The sequence below is a fragment of the Mustelus asterias genome, chromosome 17 (genome assembly GCF_964213995.1).
Source record: "Mustelus asterias chromosome 17, sMusAst1.hap1.1, whole genome shotgun sequence".
Taxonomy (NCBI): Eukaryota; Metazoa; Chordata; class Chondrichthyes; order Carcharhiniformes; family Triakidae; genus Mustelus; species Mustelus asterias.
In genome coordinates this window covers 66637674-66659738 of record NC_135817.1, presented here as the reverse complement: position 1 = coordinate 66659738, position 22065 = coordinate 66637674, and the positions used below count along the sequence as shown (strand labels likewise).

The 22065-nt window shown below is 40.2% G+C and overlaps 2 protein-coding genes across 7 annotated transcripts in view; one reads left to right on the top strand and one right to left on the bottom strand.

Annotated features, from left to right (window-relative positions):
- The window catches only part of cmss1 (cms1 ribosomal small subunit homolog), a 331630-nt gene that overhangs the window by 235305 nt on the left and 74260 nt on the right, over nucleotides 1-22065 (bottom strand). The gene's annotated exons all lie outside the window — the stretch shown is intronic.
- The window catches only part of filip1l (filamin A interacting protein 1-like), a 253006-nt gene that overhangs the window by 175807 nt on the left and 55134 nt on the right, over nucleotides 1-22065 (top strand). The window contains exon 1 of one of the 4 annotated variants that reach the window (XM_078232878.1): nucleotides 17395-17556. The exons of the other annotated variants lie outside the window; for them this stretch is intronic. The gene's annotated coding sequence lies outside the window, so the exon portion shown is untranslated. Of the gene's footprint in view, nucleotides 1-17394; nucleotides 17557-22065 lie in introns of those variants that run through there. 4 annotated transcript variants of the gene reach the window in all.

Sequence of the window (22065 nt, the reverse complement as noted above, 5' to 3'; positions counted from 1 at the left end):
GGGTGTGTTTCTGATTTTTCACCTTTCACCCAACGTTACCACCTCGCCGATTTACGAGCAGGACGAGGTCATAAGATGGCGCACATGGACACGAAAGATAAATCCATTGAATTGTCACCAGCTGGAGGATTGCTGGCTTCTCTACAATTCAATCAGGGTGCGCGCCCTGCTCAACAGCGTTTCAAATTCTTTGGATTTAAGTGAGCAGAATCCATTCCTGCAACATTAGATAGAAATCCACACAAATACATTTATAGCTAAGTGGCTTGATTTGCAGGCAATGGGTATCTGTGCATGTTAGCACGTAAAGGCAACAAAAAGAATTTTTTTTAAATTGGGACTGAGCTAGAAAAGGCCCCAGAGGAAAGGGCAAAGAGTGTTCGATACTATACAAGAGCTTTGAATACAAGAGTTCATCCTTGATGAACAAGGAAAAGTTACAGGTTAAGATGCAGCGACAGGACTGTGTGCCACATTGGACAGCTCATTACGGAAAGGGTTGTGGAGCCATGGAATAGGCGAGATGGAATTTACTAGACAGTTACCACATATAACAGAGCAGTTACGCTCAGAAATTTCACAGCGTTGCATGGTTTTCACTGAAGAGAAGGCTGTGGGGGGTGGGGGGGGACTATTCAAAACACTGAAAGGATTTCAGCATTTAAAGTGAAAGATTATTTCCATTGAATATTGAAGCAAATATAAGCATCAGAAACAGGAACAGGAGTAGGCCATTCGGCCCCTCAAGTCTACTCTACCATTTAATAAGTTCATGGCTGACCTAATGTGGCCTTAGCTCCATTTTCTGGCCTACCCACCCTCAACTCATGACTCCCTTATCAATCAAAAATCTTTCTCACTCAGCCCTGAATATATTCAATGACCCAGCCTCCACAGCTAGCTGGTGAAGAGAACTCCCGATACAAAACAGCCTCTGAGAGAAGGAATTCCTCCTACTCGTCTTCATAAATGGGGGACCCTTTTTAAACTGTGACCCCCTAGTTTTAGCTTCCCCCTCGAGAGGAAACATCTTTCCAGTGTCTACCTCGTCAAGCCCCCTCAAAATCATATATACTCCAATAAGATCACCTCTTATTCTTCAAAACACAAAGCCCAACCTCAAAGGACAAATGATTCATCCCAGGAATCAGCCCAGTGAACCTTTTACTAAACTGCTTCCAATTCAAGTATGCCACTTCTCAAATAAGGTGACCCAAACTATACACAGTACCTCATGTGTGGTCTCTCCAATGCCCTGTTATTTGTGGCTAGAGTTTCCTTCACTACTCCATCCCCTTGCAATCAAGGCCAACATTCCACTGGCTTTCCTTATTACTTGATGTGCTCTATGCTGACCATTTAAGATTCATGTACAAGGATCCCCAAAGTACTGCAACATTCGGTATTCTCTCTCCATTTAAATAATATTCTGCTTTTCTATTCTTCTAGTAAAAATGGGCAACTGCAAACTTTCCCACATTATAAGTTTAAGTTAAGTTTATTTATTAGTCTCACAAGTAGGCTTACATTAACACTACAATTAAGTTCCTGTTAAAATCCCCGAGTCGCCACACTCCAGTGCCTGTTCGGGTATACTCAGGGAGAATTTAGTATGGCCAATGCACCTAATCACCTAACCGGAGGAAACCCACACAGACAGGAGGAGAATGTGCAGATTCTGCACAGACAGTGACCCAAGCTAGGAATTGAACTTGGGTCCTTGGCTGTGAGGCTGCAATACTAACCACTGTGCCACCATGCCACACCACAATTGTACTCAATCTACCAAATTTTTGCCTACTCACTTAGCCTTATCTATATACTTTTGCAGACTCTTTCTATCCTCCTCACAACTTGCTTTCCTACCTATCTTCATATTGTCAGCAAACCCAGGTAAAATATGGTTAGTCCCATCATCCAAGTCATTAATGTAGAACATAAACACTGCTGAGGCCCCAGTGCTGATCTTTGTGGCACTCTACTTGTTACAGTTTGCCATCCTGAAATTGACACGTTTATCCCAACTCTCTGTTTCCTGTTAGCTGGCCAGTCCGCCATCCATAATTTATCACCTCCAACACCATAAGTTCTTATATTGTGTAAGTGACACCTTATCAAATGCCTTTTGGAAATCCAAATACACTACATCTATTGGTTCCCCTTTATGCACCCCCTGCATGGTACATTTTCAAAGAACGCTATTTCCCTTTCACAAAACCATGCTGACTCTGCCTGATTGTATCATTTTCTAAATGTCCCGCATTAATAATGAATTTTCAGAGATGTTACATTTGTCGGTTTCCAATCCCGTGATTCTTCCAGAATCTAGGGGATTTTAAAAAAAATTCTATGGGATGTGGACATCGCTGGCAAGACCAGCATTTGTTGCCCATCCTTAATTGCCCTTGAACTGAGCTGCAGCTTGCTGGGCCATTTCAGAGCCAGTCAAGAGGCAACCCCACGGCTGTGGGTCAGGAGTCACATTTAGGCGAGATCAGGTAAGGACATTAGTAAACCAGATGGGTTTTTAGGTCTAGTGATGAATGTTTCATGCTTTATACTCTAGATCCTATTAACTAACTGCATTTAAATCTAGCTGCCATGGTCGGATTTGAACTCATGTCCCCATCTTGGACCTCTGGATTCATACTCCGATTTTTCCTTCTAATATTTTTTTAGTTATCCTTTGCTAATTTCTAAAGCTTTCCCAATCTCTGACCTACTACTAACCTTTGCAGAACTGCATGCCTTTTCTTCCAGTTTGATACCATCCTTAACTTCTTTAGTTAGACATGGATGGTATCCATTTGGTTGAATCCTTCTTCCTCAACTGAATATATCTTTGCCAAGGGTTATGAAATATCGCCTTAAATTTCTGCCCCTGCTTCTCTACCATCATCCCTTTCAACCTATTTCCTCAGTCCACTTTAGCCAACTCTGTGTTCATACTATTGTAATTGCCTTTATTTAGGTTTAAGATACTAGTTATGAAGACCCATATTTCTCACTCTCAAACAGAATGCGAAATTCTATCATATTATGATCACCCTTGTCTAGAGGATCCTTTATTATGAGGTCTTTCCTGATCTGATCAGGTGCAAAATAGCCTGTTTCCTGGTAGGTTCCAGAACATATTGGTTTGATTTATTATTTTGTCACATGTATTAACATGCAGTGAAAAGTATTGTTTCTCGCACGCTATACAGACAGAGCATACCGTTTATAGAGAAGGAAACAAGAGAGTGCAGAATGTAGTGTGACAGTCATTGTTAGGATGTAGAGAAAGATCAACTTAATGCAAGGTAGGTCCAATCAAAAGTTTGACGGCAGCAGGGAAGAAGCTGTTCTTGAGTCAGTTGGTACGTGACCTCAGACTTTTGTATCTTTTTCCCAACAGAAGAAGGTGGAAGAGAGAATGTCCTGTATTGTTCTGAAAAATGGCAGGATTATTATTATACTCATGAAGTAGAAATTTAGAAGGATTCTTTTTTACACAAAGGAGCATCAGATGATGATGCTCTTGAAAATGAGTCCAATTTTGAATCCACAACTTATTTTTAGATAGTACCGTTAATGTAATGAAAAGTCACAAGATGTTTCACAGGGGCATTATGAAAAAAACGATCATATATGAGGCCAGATGAATAAAAGCTTGATCAAGGTGGCTTTAAGGAGTGTTTTAAAGGGGGAAAGAAAGGTAGAGAGATATAGGGGAGTTCCAGAACGTTGGCCCCAGGCAAGTAAAAATATGGCCACCAATGGTGGAGCAATTATAATTGGAGTGTACAAGAGGACAGAATTAAAGGAGTACATGCCTCGGAGGATTGTGGGGCTGGACGAGAGATGGGGAGGGGGTAGGCCATGAAGGGAATTGAAAACAAAAATCAGAAGAAATTCATATGCCTAGGGAGGCAATGACCTAGTGGTATTATCACTAGACTATTCATCCAGAAATTCAGTTAATGTTCTGGGGACCTGGGTTCAAATCCCAGTGTGGCAGATGGTGAAATTGGAATTCAATAAGGAAAAAAAAATCTCGAATTAAGAATCTATTGATGATCATGTAACTGTTGTTCTTTACCTGGTCTGGCCTATACGTGACTCCAGAGCCACAGCAATGTGGTTGATTCTCAACTGCCCTTGGGCAACTAGGTATGGGCAATAAATGCTGGCCAGTCATTAATGTCCACATCCCACAAATGAATAAAAATGGATTTATTGCTTTGCCTGGTATTTATTGCTTTGCCTGATATGGCTGTAAATTGGGAGAGGGGAGTGTGCAAGTGGGACCTGGGTGTCCTTGTGCACCAGTCACTGAAGGTAAGCATGCAGGTGCAGCAGGCGGTAAAGAAGGCAAATGGCATCTTGGCCTTCATTGCGAGAGGTTTCGAGTACAGGAGCAGGAATGTGTTGCTGCAATTATACAGGGCCTTGGTGAGGCCACGCCTCGAGTATTGTGGCAGTTTTGGTCTCCTTTTCTGAGGAAGGATGTTCTTGCTCTCGAGGGAGTGCTGCGAAGGTTTACCAGGCTGATTCCGGGGATGGCGGGACTGATGTATGAGGAAAGATTGACTAGGTTAGGATTATTTTCACTGGCGTTCAAACAAATGAGGGGGGGAATCTCATAGAGACTTATAAAATTCTAACAGGTCTAGACAGGATAGATGCAGGGAGGATGTTCCCGATGGTGAGGGAGTCCAGAACCAGGGGTCACAGTCTGAGGATTCAGGGTAGACCATTTAGGACGGAGGTCAGGAGACATTTCTTCACCCAAAGAATGGTGAGCCTATGGAATTCATTACCACAGGAAGTAGTTGATGCCAAAACATTGAATGTATTCAAGAGGCGGTTGGACATAGCACTTGGGGCAAATGGGATCAAAGGTTATGGGGAAAAAGCAGGATTAGGCTATTGAGTTGGATGATCAGCCATGATCATAATGAATGGCGGAGCAGGCTCGAAGGACCAAATGGCCTCCTCCTGATCCTATCTTCTATGTTTCTATGTAACAATTGTTTTTAAAAATGACCTCCATGACATCATTCTGGGATTATTTTCTGTTGTTTTTGGAAAGAAGGAATATAAAGCCTGTCTATGTAGGGCACGAACATGTAGGCAGGTCGTCATGCTTACCTTTTCTTTGCATATCTGTTTTAACAGTGCCCATCAAGCTTAGAATGTTTGTCGAAACAGCGTGTGATATGTTAACATAGTTGATGCTACCATTGAAAGAGAAGTTATCCTTAATGTTAGAATCTCCAAACAAATCTAGTTTTCAAAGTGCGTTTTGTGAGAAATAGTTTTCTGATTAGTTTAGGATATTGCTGACAGTGACTTCATTGTGAAAGTCATCACCCTGTTATTGTGTCTTAGTACTGATGCTGGTTTGACATTTTTGTAACCAAAAACTGTTTCAGCAAAGTCCCTGAACTGAGATTGGACTCTCAGTATACATTCACACTAAAGCACCTCCAGATATCTTTGATTTATTCGTTTGAGAAAAACAAATATAAATTTACTTACAGCATTAGGTCTGCACTATGATTTTTTTTAAAATCTGATTTTTTTTAATTTAAAAATGAATTACATATTTAGTCTGTGATTTGTGTTTCAATTGGTTCTAAGATCAGTAAACAACAGCATCCCATATTATTTCCAGTGTATCCTCTAAAATTGGTCACACTCATTCCAAATATTTTGTGCACAAGTTTTCACAAGATGATTCTAGATGAGGAAAGCCATTCAGCTATCTTAGTTCACTCATTCAAAAATTCTTAAGTCCCCCTTTCTAGAATCCAATTGCCTCTTGAAAGATTTCTAGACTTATGCCTCCAGAAGTTTACTTACAAATCTCTGGGTGAGCACGGTGGCACAGTGGTGGGTGGGATGGTGGCACAGTCGTTAAGACTGCTGCCTCACAGCGTCAGGGATCCGGGTTTTTTACTTTTATTTGTTAGTCACAAGTCGGCTTACATTCACATTGCAATGAAGTTACTGTGAAAATCCCCTAGTAATCACACTCCAGCACCTGTTCGGGGTTTGATTCCTGGTTGGGTCACTGTCTGTGCGCAGTTCTCCCCGTGTCTGCGTGGGTGTCCTCCGGGTGCTCCAGTTTCCTCCCACAGGTTAGGTGCATTGGCCATGCTAAATTCTCCCTCAGTGTACCCAAACATGCACCAGAGTGTGGCAACTAGGGGATTTTCACAGTAACTGCATTGCAATATTAATGTAAGCTTACTTGTGATTAATAAATAAACTTCTGGAATCCACTTGCCTCTTAAAAGTTTTCTCGGCTAATGCCTCCAGAGGTTTTCATGCAAATCTATTCCATATGTTGATCACCATTTGTGTAATTAAAAAGTTAACGCCACCAATCCAAATTTACCTTTTGATAGCTTGAATTTGTGTCTTCTTGTTTCTATGTTTGTTATTTATGCTTTTTAAAAAAAAATCATATTCTAAGTTGGCCTTTTCCATTCCTTTATTATCTTGCAAGTCGCGATAATATCGCTGGTGCCTCCTTTCCGGGCTAAAAAGCCCTCATTTCTACAATGAGGGGAATTTCGAGGGGAATTTCACAGTAACTTCATTGCAGTGTTAATGTAAGCCTTACTTGTGACTAATAAATAAACCTTACTTTAATTTTACTTCATGGCTCAGACAATTGACATCAGGTACTGGTCTTGTGATACATTCCCATACTGCCTCCAATGCCCAATTGTTCCACCCTGTCTCGGCAACCAGACAGGACACAATACTCAAAAAATGGTCTGACCAGGGTGCTCCCCAGTTTGGTCATGACTGCATGTCTTGTTTTAGCCACATAATTCAACACGCTATTGACTTTAGCAATGGAGTCTACTAAGACTTCAAGGTTTTTTTTTTAAACATTGATCTTTAGCTATTTCAATACCATTATTAGAGTGGACAATTTATTTTCTTCCACGTGCAGTTCTTGTATGTATCTGCATTAAATTTCCTCCGCCGTTTTTGGTTCATTGAAAAGCAGCTACTTGTCTATAAATGCTGATTTGTGTTGAACATGAAGGAGAGGTATTCGGAAAAATAAAATTATAGCAGCGATTTGGTATGGTTTATCAGAAATAGCTATTGAAGCTAAGTCATTCGCCACATTTAACTGGGGATTAGATGAAGAAACATGTGAAGAAACAGAGTAAAAGGTCACGAGGAAATGAGGAAATTGCTTGTGGCATTACCAAAAGTCATTTGAGGAATATAAAAAAACCTACATTCAAAATGATTCTGAAGTTGAGAGGCAAACGATAGAAACTTGTTCCACAAAGCCACCTACTGGCTAAAGAATGAAAATGCAATGTGGCAGATGATAGGTCTCCATTTTTAGTATAACGTTCAAAGTTTCTTGAGAAATGTCTACTGGCACAATCCCCTCAGCCAGCAGGGACACCACCTGTAAAGGCAAAACAGACAATTGCCAGAAATCCTGGGTTCTACTTGACTCGCCTCCAATGTCAAGTAAGCCAGCATCAGGATCAGAGCAATCAATGTATTATTTATTAGTGTCACAAGTAGGCTTACATTAACACCGCAATGAAGTTACTGCCAAAATCCCCTAGTCGCCACACTCCGGCACCTGTTTGGGCACACTGAGGGAGAATTTAGCATGGCCAACGCAAGTAACCGGCACATCTTTCGGACTGTGGGATGAAAACGGAGCACATGGAGGTAACCCGTGCAGACACGGGGAGAACATGCAGAATCCGCACAGACAGTGACTCAAGCCGGGTTTTGAACCCGGGTCCCTGTGAGGCAGCAGTGCTGACCGCTGTGCCGCCATTTGACTGCCAGTTGAAAAACTGCAACTTAGAATTACTGTCTTGGGACACCAAGGCAATGCCGGAAAAAGTACCGTGAACCCGGAATTTAAAATAGGATCACACAGATGAGAAGTCCCACCCCACAGTCTTTCTGGCAATGGAGCAGTGACCCCCGAATTTCAGACCACATTAATCTTGAAGCGCAGGGACGGCACTGTAGAAGTGCTGCAGTCTCTTCCCAAGAATGCACTGCATTCCTTTTTTTAAAACATTTTTTCAGTCTTTAAGATCAGGGATCTTTCGTGTAATACAGAAGGGCAGCCCTGTTAAACTGCAGAGGGGAAAAGTAAATAAATAGGGAGCAACACTAAACCATCGCCAGTAATCTACATCATCCCTTTAGTATATATCAATACAAAGAAAAGAATTAAGTTAAACAAATAGAAGGAAAAAAATGGAAACTTAATGTTTCCATCGGGAGTTGATTCAGACCTTGACTCTCCAGTGAGGGATCAAGAAAATTGTGGTACTTATTTCTTAGAAAAAGTAAAACATATCAATCCTCCCCAATTCCTCGCGATCTATGGAAAGATTGCATCTTAGAAACATTTAAGCTCCTACTTGGGCTTTATGTCAAGCTTTGACAAATGTACTCAACAGTAGCACTGGCAAGAATGTCTTGAATTGCTTTATTAATTTGTTCAAATTTTTATCATGTAAATACACGAAGAAACCTTTACTACAATTAACTGGGGAATAGGTGAAACCTAGAATTAAAAGGCGCTCAAAAAGAAGTTCCTCGAACAGTAAAGTGTGACAAACCATACTCTTAATATCGTACAAAGTATTGACAAATACAAGAGGCATCAATTTATCATCCCACCTTCCAAAGCTAATCTCTCTGGAAATCAAATAATGTGGAGGAAGAGAACAAAGTTGACTATTCTCCCTGGGCTCAGATCCTTACTAGAAACTAAAATGATCAAAATCTAGCAGCTCGTGTCCAACTAGATAGCCCAATAAAACATCCAATACAGCAAACATTTTACAATGAATCATTATCCAATTACAACGTCCAGTAAAATGTCTGCCCTTATAATTTGAGGATGCCCGTTATACTATTTAAATGGAGAAAAATTGCAGGACTGAGTGGTGCGGAAGGATCTAGGTGTCCTGGTACATGAATCACAAAGTTAGACTGCAACTACAGATCAGAAAGGCAAATAGGATATTGGCATGTATTGCAAGAGGAATGGAATATGAAAGTAGGGAAGTTTTACTGCAGCTGTGCTAGGCCTCGGCGAGGCCACATCTGGACTATTGCATGCAGTTTTGGTCTCCTTTCTGAAACATAATACAATGGCCGGAACTTTACCACCTCGCCCGCCACGGAATCGGCATGGACGAGGGTCCGACAACGGAAATCTCAGTTGATCTCGGGCCGCAATTTCCGGTCTTGCCCGAGTGAGGTCGTAAAATCCTGTCCAATATTTTTAATAGCAGTTCAAAGAAGGCTCACTGGACATATTCCCGGGATGAAAGGGTTGTCTTATTGTAATACCTCCGGGGGTCGGATGTGAAGGAACTGCACTTTTATTGCACAAATGAAAATATACAATAACCACGAGCCTGTAGTGAACACAACAGGTCTCAACTGGAACTAAAAGGTTAATGGACCCTCTCAGGGTCTTGCTTTATATAGGACTTCGTATACGAGCTCCATCTGGTGGGCTAATTACCAATCTTCAGGGAGCTCATATTCAATGAGCCCAACTGGGAGGTCAATTAGTAATTCCCCATGCAGATCATGGGGGACATCACATTTATAAAGAAATGTTGAACAAGTTAGGCCTATACCCAGTGGAGTTTAGAGGAATGAGATGCGATCTTGTTGAAACATTTATGATCCTGATTAGACTTTATCCGGAGAATGTTTCCTCCTGTGGGGGAGACTAAAATTAGGGGACATAGTGTTGAGACCCAGGCCAGAAACTCCAAGATGTTTTATGAAGATAGTCTAGACCGAGTATTACATTTGATTTTGACATGGGTGAGCATATAGTTTACCACTCCAGGTATGATTCAAGTGACCCACTAAGAAGCTTTTATCAAATAAAGTTTAATAAGAACATAGTTAAAATATAATAAATAGAATTAGCATAACTTTTACCAATTACAAGATTCAAATGTGATATAGTATATACCTTCACAGCTAACTATCTCTGTTGTTCCAAGTCAAACACCATCCCACAGACATACTCCCTTCTCCAGACTTGGCACAGAACGAAGTAAGCTCATGTGATGCTGGGTTTTCAGCTTTATAACAGCTGCTGTGAATTGGTCCTTTGAATGTTGGATCAATTTTCTGAGGCTTCCTAGTCCTGGAACTTTCATCAAGTTTCTAGAAAGAGAGAGATGGAGATAACTGCCTTCTTCCACCAGCTTCTAACAGCCAGTGAGAAAGTGAAACCGAAACCTGGACTTTTCTGTGAAAAAGAACTGTCCCCAAGCATATTGCCTGACTGGTCAATCATCTCCAAATCAAGTTCAATTTAGCAATCCTCAAAGGACTATAAAATCCCAGAAAACTGCATTAGTCCAGATTAAAATTAACATGATATCAATTATACTGCCTCGGCAGCAATAAAGGACACGGATCTCAGACATCACGGTGCCGATAACTTCCAGGGCCCGCTAGAAACATCTTGTAAAATACATTTCTTTAAAAGAACAATGTCATCACACACACTGTGAAAATAAGAGGTCTCCTTTTTAAAACAGAGATGTGGAGAATATTTTTTTACCCAAGGAGTCACTGATGTGTGGAATTCTCTTCCCCAGAAAGTGGTAGAGGCTGGGCCATTGGATGTATTCAAGGCAGTTGGACAGATATAGTTACGCAAGGGAGTCAAGGATTATGGGGGGCAAACAAGAAAGTAGAGCTGAGAGCACAAGCCAATCAGTCATGATCTTATTGAATGGTGGAGCAGGCTCAAAGGGCTAAATAATTTACTCTTGCTCCTATGTTCCACTGTTAGCCAGCCAACATTAGTCTTTTTTAAAAACATCTAGCAAAGTGGCGTAAGATTATTTAAGACAAAAGCACAAACAATATTCACTTTTCTGTTATTTAAATTGAAAAATTAACTATGAATCACCAGTTCCATTAACAAAAGTCAAAATACATGAACTAAGCATGAATACGTACAAGGTTTAAGTAATATTTCTGTCACATATTGGTATATGTTAGACTTCAAGCTTCAATAAATTATACATTATTGGGCTTGTGAAAGTTTGATTGCACAGTCACAGGTACACAGGAGAAAAGGCAATCATATTATACCTTCAGTAATGACACTGAGCCACTCACTTGATGCTGACAAAGCCCTTAATGGGCTGAAATCGACATAACTTGCGTGCGCTGCTGTACATCTGGCACATTTTGTTCTGAATACTTTAGATGAAGTTGTGCTAAGTTTGATGTCTCCAAATAGCCCTCCACTCGCTCAGCCTCTTAAAAGGCAATCCATTCAGCATTTTGCAAACAAAAAAATTACAGCCTAAGTCAAAATTATTGCTTATGTGCACACTCCTTGCTAAACATTTGACAAGTGCAGTTCTAGTACAATTTTCCCTGACTTCTGCAATATCTTTCTTCCATGCATTTCATAAAATACCATTACATCATTGAAGATCAGTGCAACTCACAGTGAAATGCTGTAATTACAGAACAATACCTATATACACTAACTGTGAGACTGGTTGAACAACTGTTTACTGTTACTGTTGCTGGTGTAATGGTAGTTACATCATCAGAAGCCAACTTCTGCGCCTACTTTGGAAAAGTGTTATTTTGACAGATCGCAAATTCAGACATCTTTATGGCCTCCGAATTTGACTGCCTGCCTCTTGTGGAATATTAGAATACGATCGCACTACAGTGAAGCAGTTAAAACTGGATTGGACATACAGCATCAACCTCAGCATTGGGCAAGGACAAAAGCACATCCAGCCAAATCAACCCTGCAATTTCCTCCTGAATAATACTTCAGGACTTGTGACAAAACTGGGAGAGCTATCCCACAAACTGGATAAGCAAAGGTCAAGTTGTCAGACGCATAGCTTCATTTGTTTCAACCAACATTCCAGACTCCTCCACCACTATCCTCACTGCCTGGATTGGCCCACCAGATGTGGCAACATAGTGCTTACTGCCAAGAATGAGTGACCTTAGCAGTCCTAAATATTGACTCAGGAACCGACCAGGGAACAGACCATTTTTTATTTGGTAATGTGTAATGAGACAGGATTAATTAGTTCACAGTAAAGGACGTCCAGGCAAGTGTGAACATAACATGCAGGAATTTCACATTCAGTTTTAGGGTGAGAAACCTGGGCCCAAAACTAGTGTCCTAAAATTAAATAAAGGCAATAACAAAAGTAGGAAAACAGGGTTGGCTAAAATGGACATGGAAAATAGATTAAAAGGTAAGATGGTAGTAAAGCAGGGTGGACATTTAAGAGGATATTTTATAATTCTCAAAAGATATATTTCATTGAGGAAGAAAAATTGAGAAAGATGAACCACCCATGTCCAAATAAAAAAGTTAAAGATGGTATCAAATAGAAAGAAAAGGCATGTAACTTACAAAGATTAGAGGTAGACCAATTTTCCAAAATTCCCTACATTCTTTAATTGTCTCAGTTGATTGGAAAGCTACAAATGTAACAGCTTTATTCAAGAATGCAGGAGACAGAAAGCTAGAACTATTGGCCTGTTAGCCTGACATCATTGGGAAAATATTGGAAGGAGTAGCAGGACATTTAGAAAAGCATAATACAGTAAATCAGTCTCAGCAGGGTTTATGAAAGGGAAATAATGTTGAACAAATTTCTCAGCATTCTTTGAGGATTAGAGAGAAGGGTGAATAAAGGGGAACCAGTAGATACGGTGTATTTGGATTTCCAAAAGGCATTTGTTAAGGTGCACATAAAATGTCGCTGCACAAGATGAGACCTTATGGTGTTGGAGGTAATTTATTAGCATGCATAGAGCATTGGCTAAGGAAACAGAGAATTGCCATAAAAGAGTTATTTTCAAGTTGACAAACTTTAACTGCCACAAGACCTCAACTATTTACAATCTAATGGCAGTCTCAGATATACCTAAAAACAAAGTGTCAATCTGGCAACGCTACAACACAGGACCACATGCATGCTGAAAAGAAGCAGAATGCTATAGACAGAGCTAAGCAACCCCACAAGCAACAGATACAGATTAAATCTCTGCCGTCATGCCACATTCCTTGAATGGTGGTGGACAATTAAAGAGCTAACTGGAGCAGGAGATTTTAAATGAATCTTTCCATCCTCAATGGTAGTGGAGCCCAGGACATTAGTGCAAAAACAAAGTCGAAACTGTTACAGCCATCATCAGCTAGAAATGAATGACCCATCTTGGCCTCCTCCTGGGATGTCCACCAACACAGATACCAGTCTTCAGCCAATTCAATTTTTTAATTCATTTATGGGACACGGGCGTCACTGGCTGGCCAGCATTTATTGCCCATCCGTAGTTGCCCTTGGAGGGCAGTTGAGAGTCAACCACATTTGCTGTGGCTCTGGAGTCACATGTAGGCCAGACCAGGTAAGGATGGCAGATTTCCTTCCCTAAATGACATTACTGAACCAGATGGATTTTTCCAACAATCGACAATGGTTTCATGGTCATCAGTAGATTCTTAATTCCAGATATTTTTTATTGAGTTCAAATTCCACCATCTGCCACGATGGGATTCAAACCCAGGTCCCCAGAACATTAGCTGAGTTTCTGGATTAATAGTCTAGCGATAATCCCACTAGGCCATCACCTCCCCAGTATATCAGGAAACAGTTGAGTGCGTTAAATATGGTATCCCAACTGAAGTGCTGTCTGTGCTTCAGAAATAGCTGAACCACTAGCCAAGCTGTTCAGTACAGTTACAACCCTGGCAATTACCCTAAGTGAAAAATTGTCCAGGTATGTCCTGTCCACAGAAAGGACATGTGCAATCCAGTCAATTCATGCCCAGTCTACACTCAACCATCAGCAAACAGATGGAATGTGTTGTTCACAGTGGTATCAAGTGGCAGTTACTCACCTACACCTGCTCATTGATAACTTGACTCAGGAAGAACTCACCTGAGGAAGGAGCAGTGCTCCGAAAGCTTGTGATTCCAAATAAACCTGTTGGACTTTAACTTGGTGTTGTGAGACTTCTTACTCTATCGAGGAAGAAGGGAGAGATTGTTGAAGATCAAACATCTCAGTCACAGGACATAACTGAAGAAGTTCTTCAGGTCTCCTAGGCCCAACCATCTTTAGCTGCTTCATCAGTGTCCATCCTTGGATCAGAAATGGGGATAACTGTTGCTGATTGTGCAGTGTTCAATTCCATTTATTACTCTTCAAATAATGAAGCAGTCTGTGCTCACAGGTCAGATTTGGGCTGCCAAGTACCAAATAACATTGATGCCACACAAGTGCCAGGCAATAAATAATCAGCTCCAACAAGAGAGAGTTTAATCTCCATTCCTTGACATTCAATGGCATTATAATCGCTGAAACCATCATCCTGGGATCACCATTGATCAGAAACATAACTAGACCTGTATCATAAATATTGTGACTATAAGAGCAGGTCAGTGGCTGGGAATTTTGTGCCGAGTATCTCGCCTCCTGACTTCCTAAAGCCTGTCCAACATCCACAAGACAATTCAGGAGTGTGATGAAATAATCTCCACTTGCTTGGATCATTGTGGTTCAATAATGCTCAAGAAACCATAATACCATCCAGGATAAAGTAGTCCTCTTTATTGGTACCCCATCCATGTTAAACATTCACTCCCTGCAACATGGCTGTACCATGTGCAAAATCCACTGCAGCAACTTCAACAGCATCTTTCAAGCCTCGGACCTCTGACACCTAGAAATACAACGGCAGTGGACACCTGGAAATGCTATCCCCTGCAAGTGTCCCTCCAAGTCACACACCAGCTTGACTTGGAAATATCTTGCCGTTGCTTCATCATCATGGAGTCAACTTTTCGGAACTCCCTACCAAACAATGCTCGGGGAATAACTACACAACACAGACTTTAGTGGTTCAAAAATGCTGTTCGCTACCACTTTCTGAAGGGTATAGGGATCAGCAATAAACACTGGCCACAACCCATGAATGAAAAAAAAAACATGATGGAGTACATCCTCATTTGGGAGCCTGAGTTTTTCTCTTGCTCTCCGTGCCATCATGTGCATTTCTCTCTCATATCACAGTTACGAGGATGTGCTTATTTTGATAAAAAATACAGGCTAGAATTTTCTGGCCATTCACAGCGATGGGACCGGAGGATCCCACGAATGTCGCACCCCCGTCGTGGGTTTAAATGGTGGCAAGGGGTGCATTCAATGGGAAATCCCATTGACAATGGCAGGACCAAAAGATCCTGTCACCTGCCAATAGTAGGCCAACTCCACCGCCACGAAACATGTGGCGGGTAATCCTAATTGTCATCTATTAAGATAATGGAGAACTGCCAGCCAGCTCCAACATCTCAACTTGCATTCCACTCAAATCCCCTGGGGCGCATGAAAGATACCAACCTCCAGTTGTTTTTTTGCAATATCCTGACACTTTGCAAAAGTTTCCGAGATGAGAAAATATTCAATCATCTGTTCTGATCTGGCCATGGATTCATCAGATTCCTCTGGGATGTACAGCCAGCAGGAATTTAAGAACTGTCTACCAAGTCAGAGGTCAGAGCTCAGAATGTTACTGAAAAGTTGCAAAAGATCTCTCTCTCTCTCAAAGTACTGTGCCAAGATTTGCAAAGTAACCATCCTGTGAACAGAAATCTACTGCAAACTGAAATCTTCTTGAAATCCACTCCTTACAACTACACCCAAGAAGACAACTGAGCAAAAAGGCTGCAAAGCGGAATCGCCACATCAAGACCAGCTAACCATGCATTCTTCTATTTTATCTTCTTCACGAACTGTAAAAAATCTTTAAGCCTATCCTCTTATTCTACCATTTGTACTTTTTGTCCATGTGAGCCCAGGGAATGTGCGTGATGTGTGAAAAGTGGTTTTTATAAATTTGGGAAATAGTTTCAATAAACGTAAATTGTTTTTCGCTGAACCCAAGAAAACCTGTCAGAATAATTCTTTATAAGCTGAAATCATGCATAGTGGGACCCCTGCAGTATTTGCAAAGTAAGAAGTTTAACAACACCAGGTTAAAGTCCAACAGGTTTATTTGGTAGCAAAAGCCACAAGCTTTCAGAGCCTTAAGCCCCTTCTTCAGGTGAGTGGGAATTCTGTTCACAAACAGGGCATATAAAGACACAGACTCAATTTACAGAATAATGGTTGGAATGCAAATACTTACAGCTAATCAAGTCTTTAAGGTACAAACAATGTGAGTGGAGAGAGCATTAAGACAGGTTAAAGAGATGTGTATTGTCTCCAGACAGGACAGCCAGTGAGACTCTGCAGGTCCGTATTTGCAAAGCACATCCTCTCTAAATTCAGTACTTTGTTGTCATACCTGGAGTGGTAGAATATTGGACAAATTTTTACCCCACCTCATGTGATCACAACCCTACACGTCTCCACACCTTTTCAGCAAATCTTCACTATCTTCTGATTACTTCCACTGTTCTATTCCAATCTGAATAGACACTATCAATCCAGATTCGGTGGAAAGTGGAAGAATGAGGATTTTAGTGCAAAATCCCCTTAACTGACCTTTTCATAGGCTGAGCTGCAGCTAACCACAGAATCTACAATATTATTCAAGACACCAGGGAGGAATTTTGGGAGAGGTGCAAAATATAGACTATTGCTCACATCAGAATTTCTTCCACCATAACATCATGTTGCCTGTGGGCTAAAATGATGTCAGAGGAATTTCTAGATAATATTTTCTCACTCACTCAGTTTCATACAGAACACTTCTATTTAAAGAAAATCCTTCAAAAGGCAAGCTCCACTTATGTACATTTGAAATATATTCTTTTTATTCTCTTGTGCCAGATCCATTAGGGATACAATTTGGATAGGTTTCTGAAATTATTCTTTTAATTATGTAACTAATTTGACCAGTGCAACTAGGGGAATTTTCTCAGTAACAGTGTTAATGTAAGCCTTACTTGTAACTAATAAATAAACTTAAAACTGAAAAACTTTAACAGTGTTCCACATATTTGCAGCCTTCCTAATTAACTGAAATAAAGACTAAATTACCACGAAGAGAAATTCTTCATCAGAAACTTTTTTTTAAAAAGAAATTCGGTAAAACCATTAACAACTAACTGTTCCAGTAATGACACTGCGTTCAATGGCAAGAAGGAAATTCTGTAACTTAAAGCCTTCCGCACATTCTTCTTGGCTGAGAACGGAGTAGACAAACACATTATTTCACAGAGCCTTGAACGTCAGCTGGAGCCAAAATGCAGTAATAAGCTTCCTAGTTCTGGCTATCAGAGAGTTGCAGTCAGACACTCCAGGTCTGCATAACAGAGCACCATATATGGCAATGATCTGACGTAATGGACCATTGGCTAGAGGATGCAAAGAGCACATCTCTCATTGTTTGGTGTTGCAGTTGGAATGTTCGCATCGCTGATGAGTGGGGAAGGCTGAATCCCATCATCATATTCCCCCAGTGTCCTTATTGCCACAAACAAGCAATGGAACTCCACAGACTGCAGGCATCAGGTAGGGGGGAGAAGCAGTGTTCTGAGTGCTGAACTTTTATTCTCAGGGAATTATTCTTTCTATCTTTTTTTTTAAACTTACAGAACTACAGCTGCCTGTTTTCAACAGCGAAACCCCCGATTAATCCAACTTGGCTTGTGGCGAGGGAGGGAAAAAATGATTTGGGGCGGGGCTATGATGTTGGGAGGGGTGAGATTACATGTTCAAGGAAGTGAGAAGCATCCGAAATATACATTGAATAGTTAACTTCCAAATGAAGTTGCTGAAGCAGTACATTTTATGCTTTGCAAAAGCATACACGTTTCAGTTCTCATTCGAGAATGTTGTAAATGTTACTAATGGTTGAAGATGTATTAATAGTAATTGATCAGTAATGCATTGGTTAAATTTTCACCTGTGAATACTCAGGAGCCCTTGACCTTTGTAACTAGGGTTATTAAGCAATAACTTTTCTTTTAGTATGGTGTGTTGCAAGTGATAGCACTTTTTTAATATAACGTTTAGTACAGTGCCTTAAACACTTTTTAAATGAAGTGTGGTGACTTGTTGAGTGCCAAAACTTACGTAATGTAACTTTATTAATTTCAGAAAACAAGTCAGCTCTTGTACATTAGTATCATGACAGTGTGTCATATGTTCTAATTAGTGAAAAATGTTTTAACTCTTCAGATCTAGCGTTCCCCGACCACACAGAAGATTTTGTCACAACCCCTCTTTATGTATGTCCTTGATTAAAATGTTAGATTGCATTATTTTTACAACAGCTAAGCTTCATGATACTTTTTATCACACAGATATGTTCCATCATTCTTCTCTTAACAAACAGCAATTTTGGTTTTGTTCAATAAAAAGTCTGTCCCTAAGAAGCAAAACTTATTTCCTTCCTGCAATGCACCTACATATGCATTAATATATATTCTTAAAATATCACGCTCATTAGCCTGGGCAATTTGTCAAGAAATCTCACATTTCATACGTCTTTTGTCTGAAGCATTTAAACTTTGAAATTCATACAGCGACCTCTCAGCACAAATTTGACTTTTTTCCTGATTCTTTTCCGAAATGGAGAACAAAGTATTTGCACATTCAATGGATGGTTTGTGCCTCCAATTCTTAGGAGTAAGAAGTACTTTTATGGATAATTTGAGACGATACTTGCAAAAGCTACGCCAACAGAAGGATGTACTTTAAGTGTCGGCAAGTTTTAGAAATAGCAGTGTGCTAACCTAAGTAGGACAGGCAGTAAAACAGAAATAGGAGTAACGTCTTGTGAAGGCATTGTGGTTTTCAAAACATTTCAGTGCACATTCTTAAAATTATACATTTCAACTGAGCACTTTATTTTTGAGTATGCGAAAGTTAATTCTAGGGATTCAACGTCACAAGTTTTGATCTTCTGGTGCTGATCTATACTTTACACAAAACTGGAAAAATGTATGCAGCAAGGCAATTCCAAAAGTTGAAGGGGAAGGATACTCGGGATAATAGTAAAGTCGGCATCTGAAAATGATTTAGATTACACCATGGAACAGTACGTGATAAGGCTACAATGATTAATCCTTAACCAACCTCATATCAGTATTTGGTATAAATTAATCAATCAGCAAAATGATCTATTGCTGTGGTCCGATTTTGTACTTTATCAAATACACATCTGTAAAGTTAGCATAAAATGTAAATGACATGAAAGCCTCAAGCCAAAACTGAAGGTAGTCTCTGGGCACAAGTCCACAGTCTTCAGGACTGTGATTCTGATAGAATGAAACGCCTATACTAAGCTACCATTTTTTCCCCCCCAATCACTGTGTTAAGGAATATCACTGACCTCTTCAAGTCAAGTTGTCAGTATCTTTGAAAAGTTTGGAAAAACAAAGTTCAAAAACTTCTGTTGAATTTCAACCGGAATGGGGTGGGTACAGTTGAGACTCTTTCAAAGGAAATTTAGCAAGTGTTCAGCTAGGGGAAACCAAAAGACTGTGTCTTGTGTATAGAAATAACTCCAATGATGAAAAGCATTCACAAAACTGCAATAAGAAGCATGGAATAAGTTTGCTCTAATAACGCAAAGTAAATCAACATTACTATCAATGTAGTCATGTTACAAACTATCATTCCCTTTGTAATCTTAGTAAGGTTTAGCTCATTTGGCTGGATAGCTGTTTGTGGCAGCATGGTGGCAAGTGGTTAGCACTGCTGCCTCACAGCACCAGGGACCCAGGTTCGATTTCCAGCTTGGGTCACTGTCTGTGTGGAGTTTGCATGTCCTCCTCGTGTCTGTGTTTCCTGTGGGTGCTCCGGTTTCCTCCCACAGTCTGAAAGATGTGCTGGTTAGGGGCATGCTAAATTCTCCCTCAGTGTACCTGAACAGGCGCCGGAGTGTGGCGACTACAGGAATTTCACAGTAACTTCATTGCAGTGTTAATGTTAGCTTTACTTGTGACTAATAAATACACTTTTTACTTTTATTTTACATTAAGTATGGATGATAGGTTACTAATGGTAAGTAATAGTGTACACCAAGTTTAAATTGTCTTTTAACAGTATGCATGCATCAGAGAATTACGCATGTTTCATCAGGTCATGTTTTTGTTTGAGTACATACTTGTCAGTCCCATCCAACTCAGCAGATGGGTAAACACAGGTTGCTCTACTAAAGGTAGGTGTTCAGAGATCCCCTTTTTAAAAAAATGCACTTTTGTGTATTTGTTCCCTTGTCTCACCTGGACAACCATTCACCAAGCATGGAGTTGTGCACAGAATTAGCACAATTAAGAAAATATTTCTGCTGTTGGCATAAGAAATGGTTCATCTAAACTCAAAGGCTACCCCTCCCAGTTTAGGTAACATTAAATAACCAAGTCCATCCATTATATAATGTTACACTAAATTCCTAAACCATACGCACATCAATTAAAGCCATGTTTTTGTTGTAAAAAGGCACAAGGTTGCTCAATTATGTTAACTTCAATCTTCATATGCATCAATTATAATACCAGCTTTGTACTAAAATTCTAATAAAAGGCTGAAAGCTTCAAATTATTCAAAGACTACAAACAAGCATTCTTTTGTAATTTTATGTGTTTCTCTAATTATAAGCATCTGGTTCAGTAATGCAAAAAACAATCATTCTTGCTGCTAAGAGAGAGAAGACAAAACCCACAAAAAAAATTTCAGCAAACAAAATATTACACCAGAACTCCATGTATTAGACCACGCAGGTATGCCACTGAGGAACATTGTAAAATGCAAAGTACATCAATATTTGACATCCTGCATCACAGCATCTTAAATTCTAAAAGATCTATTTCGCATACAAGTCACGCTTTAAGGACGTTAGTATCTTGTGTGACTTACCAATCTGTCAAAGCTAGGTGAAACAACCCTCTTACATTTTGCACAATAAAACACTAAATGTAAACAAATGACAACAACAACTTGCGGGCTACAGTAATGAATAACTCAGTCTAAAATGTATAAAAGATCTGATATCCACTTCAAGATGGTGTTGGAGTGCAGCGACTTCTTGCGAGCTGTCCCCAAAATACCCTCTAATTTTACTCTCACTCTATGCTTTTACACCCTAGCTATGACTGTAACACTATATTCTGCACCCTCCTTTTCTTCTCCCCTATGTACTCTGTGAATGTTATGCTTTGTCTGTATAGCACGCAAGAAATAATACTTTTCACTGTATACCAATACAAAGTGGGCAGCACGGTGGCACAGTGGTTATCACTGCTGCCTCACAGTGCCAGGGACCCGGGTTCGATTCCCGGTTTGGGTGACTATCTGTGTGGAGTTCGCACGTTCTCACTATGTCTGCTTGGGTTTCCTCCGGGTGCTCCGGTTTCCTCCCACAGTCAAAGATGTGCAAGTTAGATGGATTGGCCATTCCAAATTGCCCCTTAGTGTCAGGGGGACTAGCTAGGGTAAATGCATGGGGTTACGCGGATAGGGCCTGGGTGGGATTGTGGTCGATGCAGACTCGATGGGCCGAATGGCCTCCTGCACTGTAGGATTCTATGCGACAATAATAAATCATTCTATTGTTTTCTATAAGCAGTATATACTAAATGACAAATGGTCCTCAATTTGGATAAACAGTTTTATTTGTTGAAAATAAATGTTTGGTCGTGAACTGCAGTAGGTAATTAGAGGCTTAAATAAAAGTTTTTGAATTCTGTATTGGACATGCAATTTTCTTCCCATCATTCTTTTTTCATGATATTCTTACCAATAATATGTTCCCAATGAGTAAGGCTACTTAATGATATTGGAGTCAGATTGTGCAGTTCCTCAGTGTGCAACTATTCATTTCCAGGAACTTTCAACTAAACGAATACTAGCTAAGTATTCAGTTGCCTAGATTTCTAATGCCTCATTTTGTCTCATGGGCCATTGCTTGTACCCAAAATGAGCAGCCATAAATGGTGCACGTGTTTTCTAATATTGTCGTAGCTTCCTGACATTAATCAAACAACATTTCAAGACAACCTTGTAGAACAACTA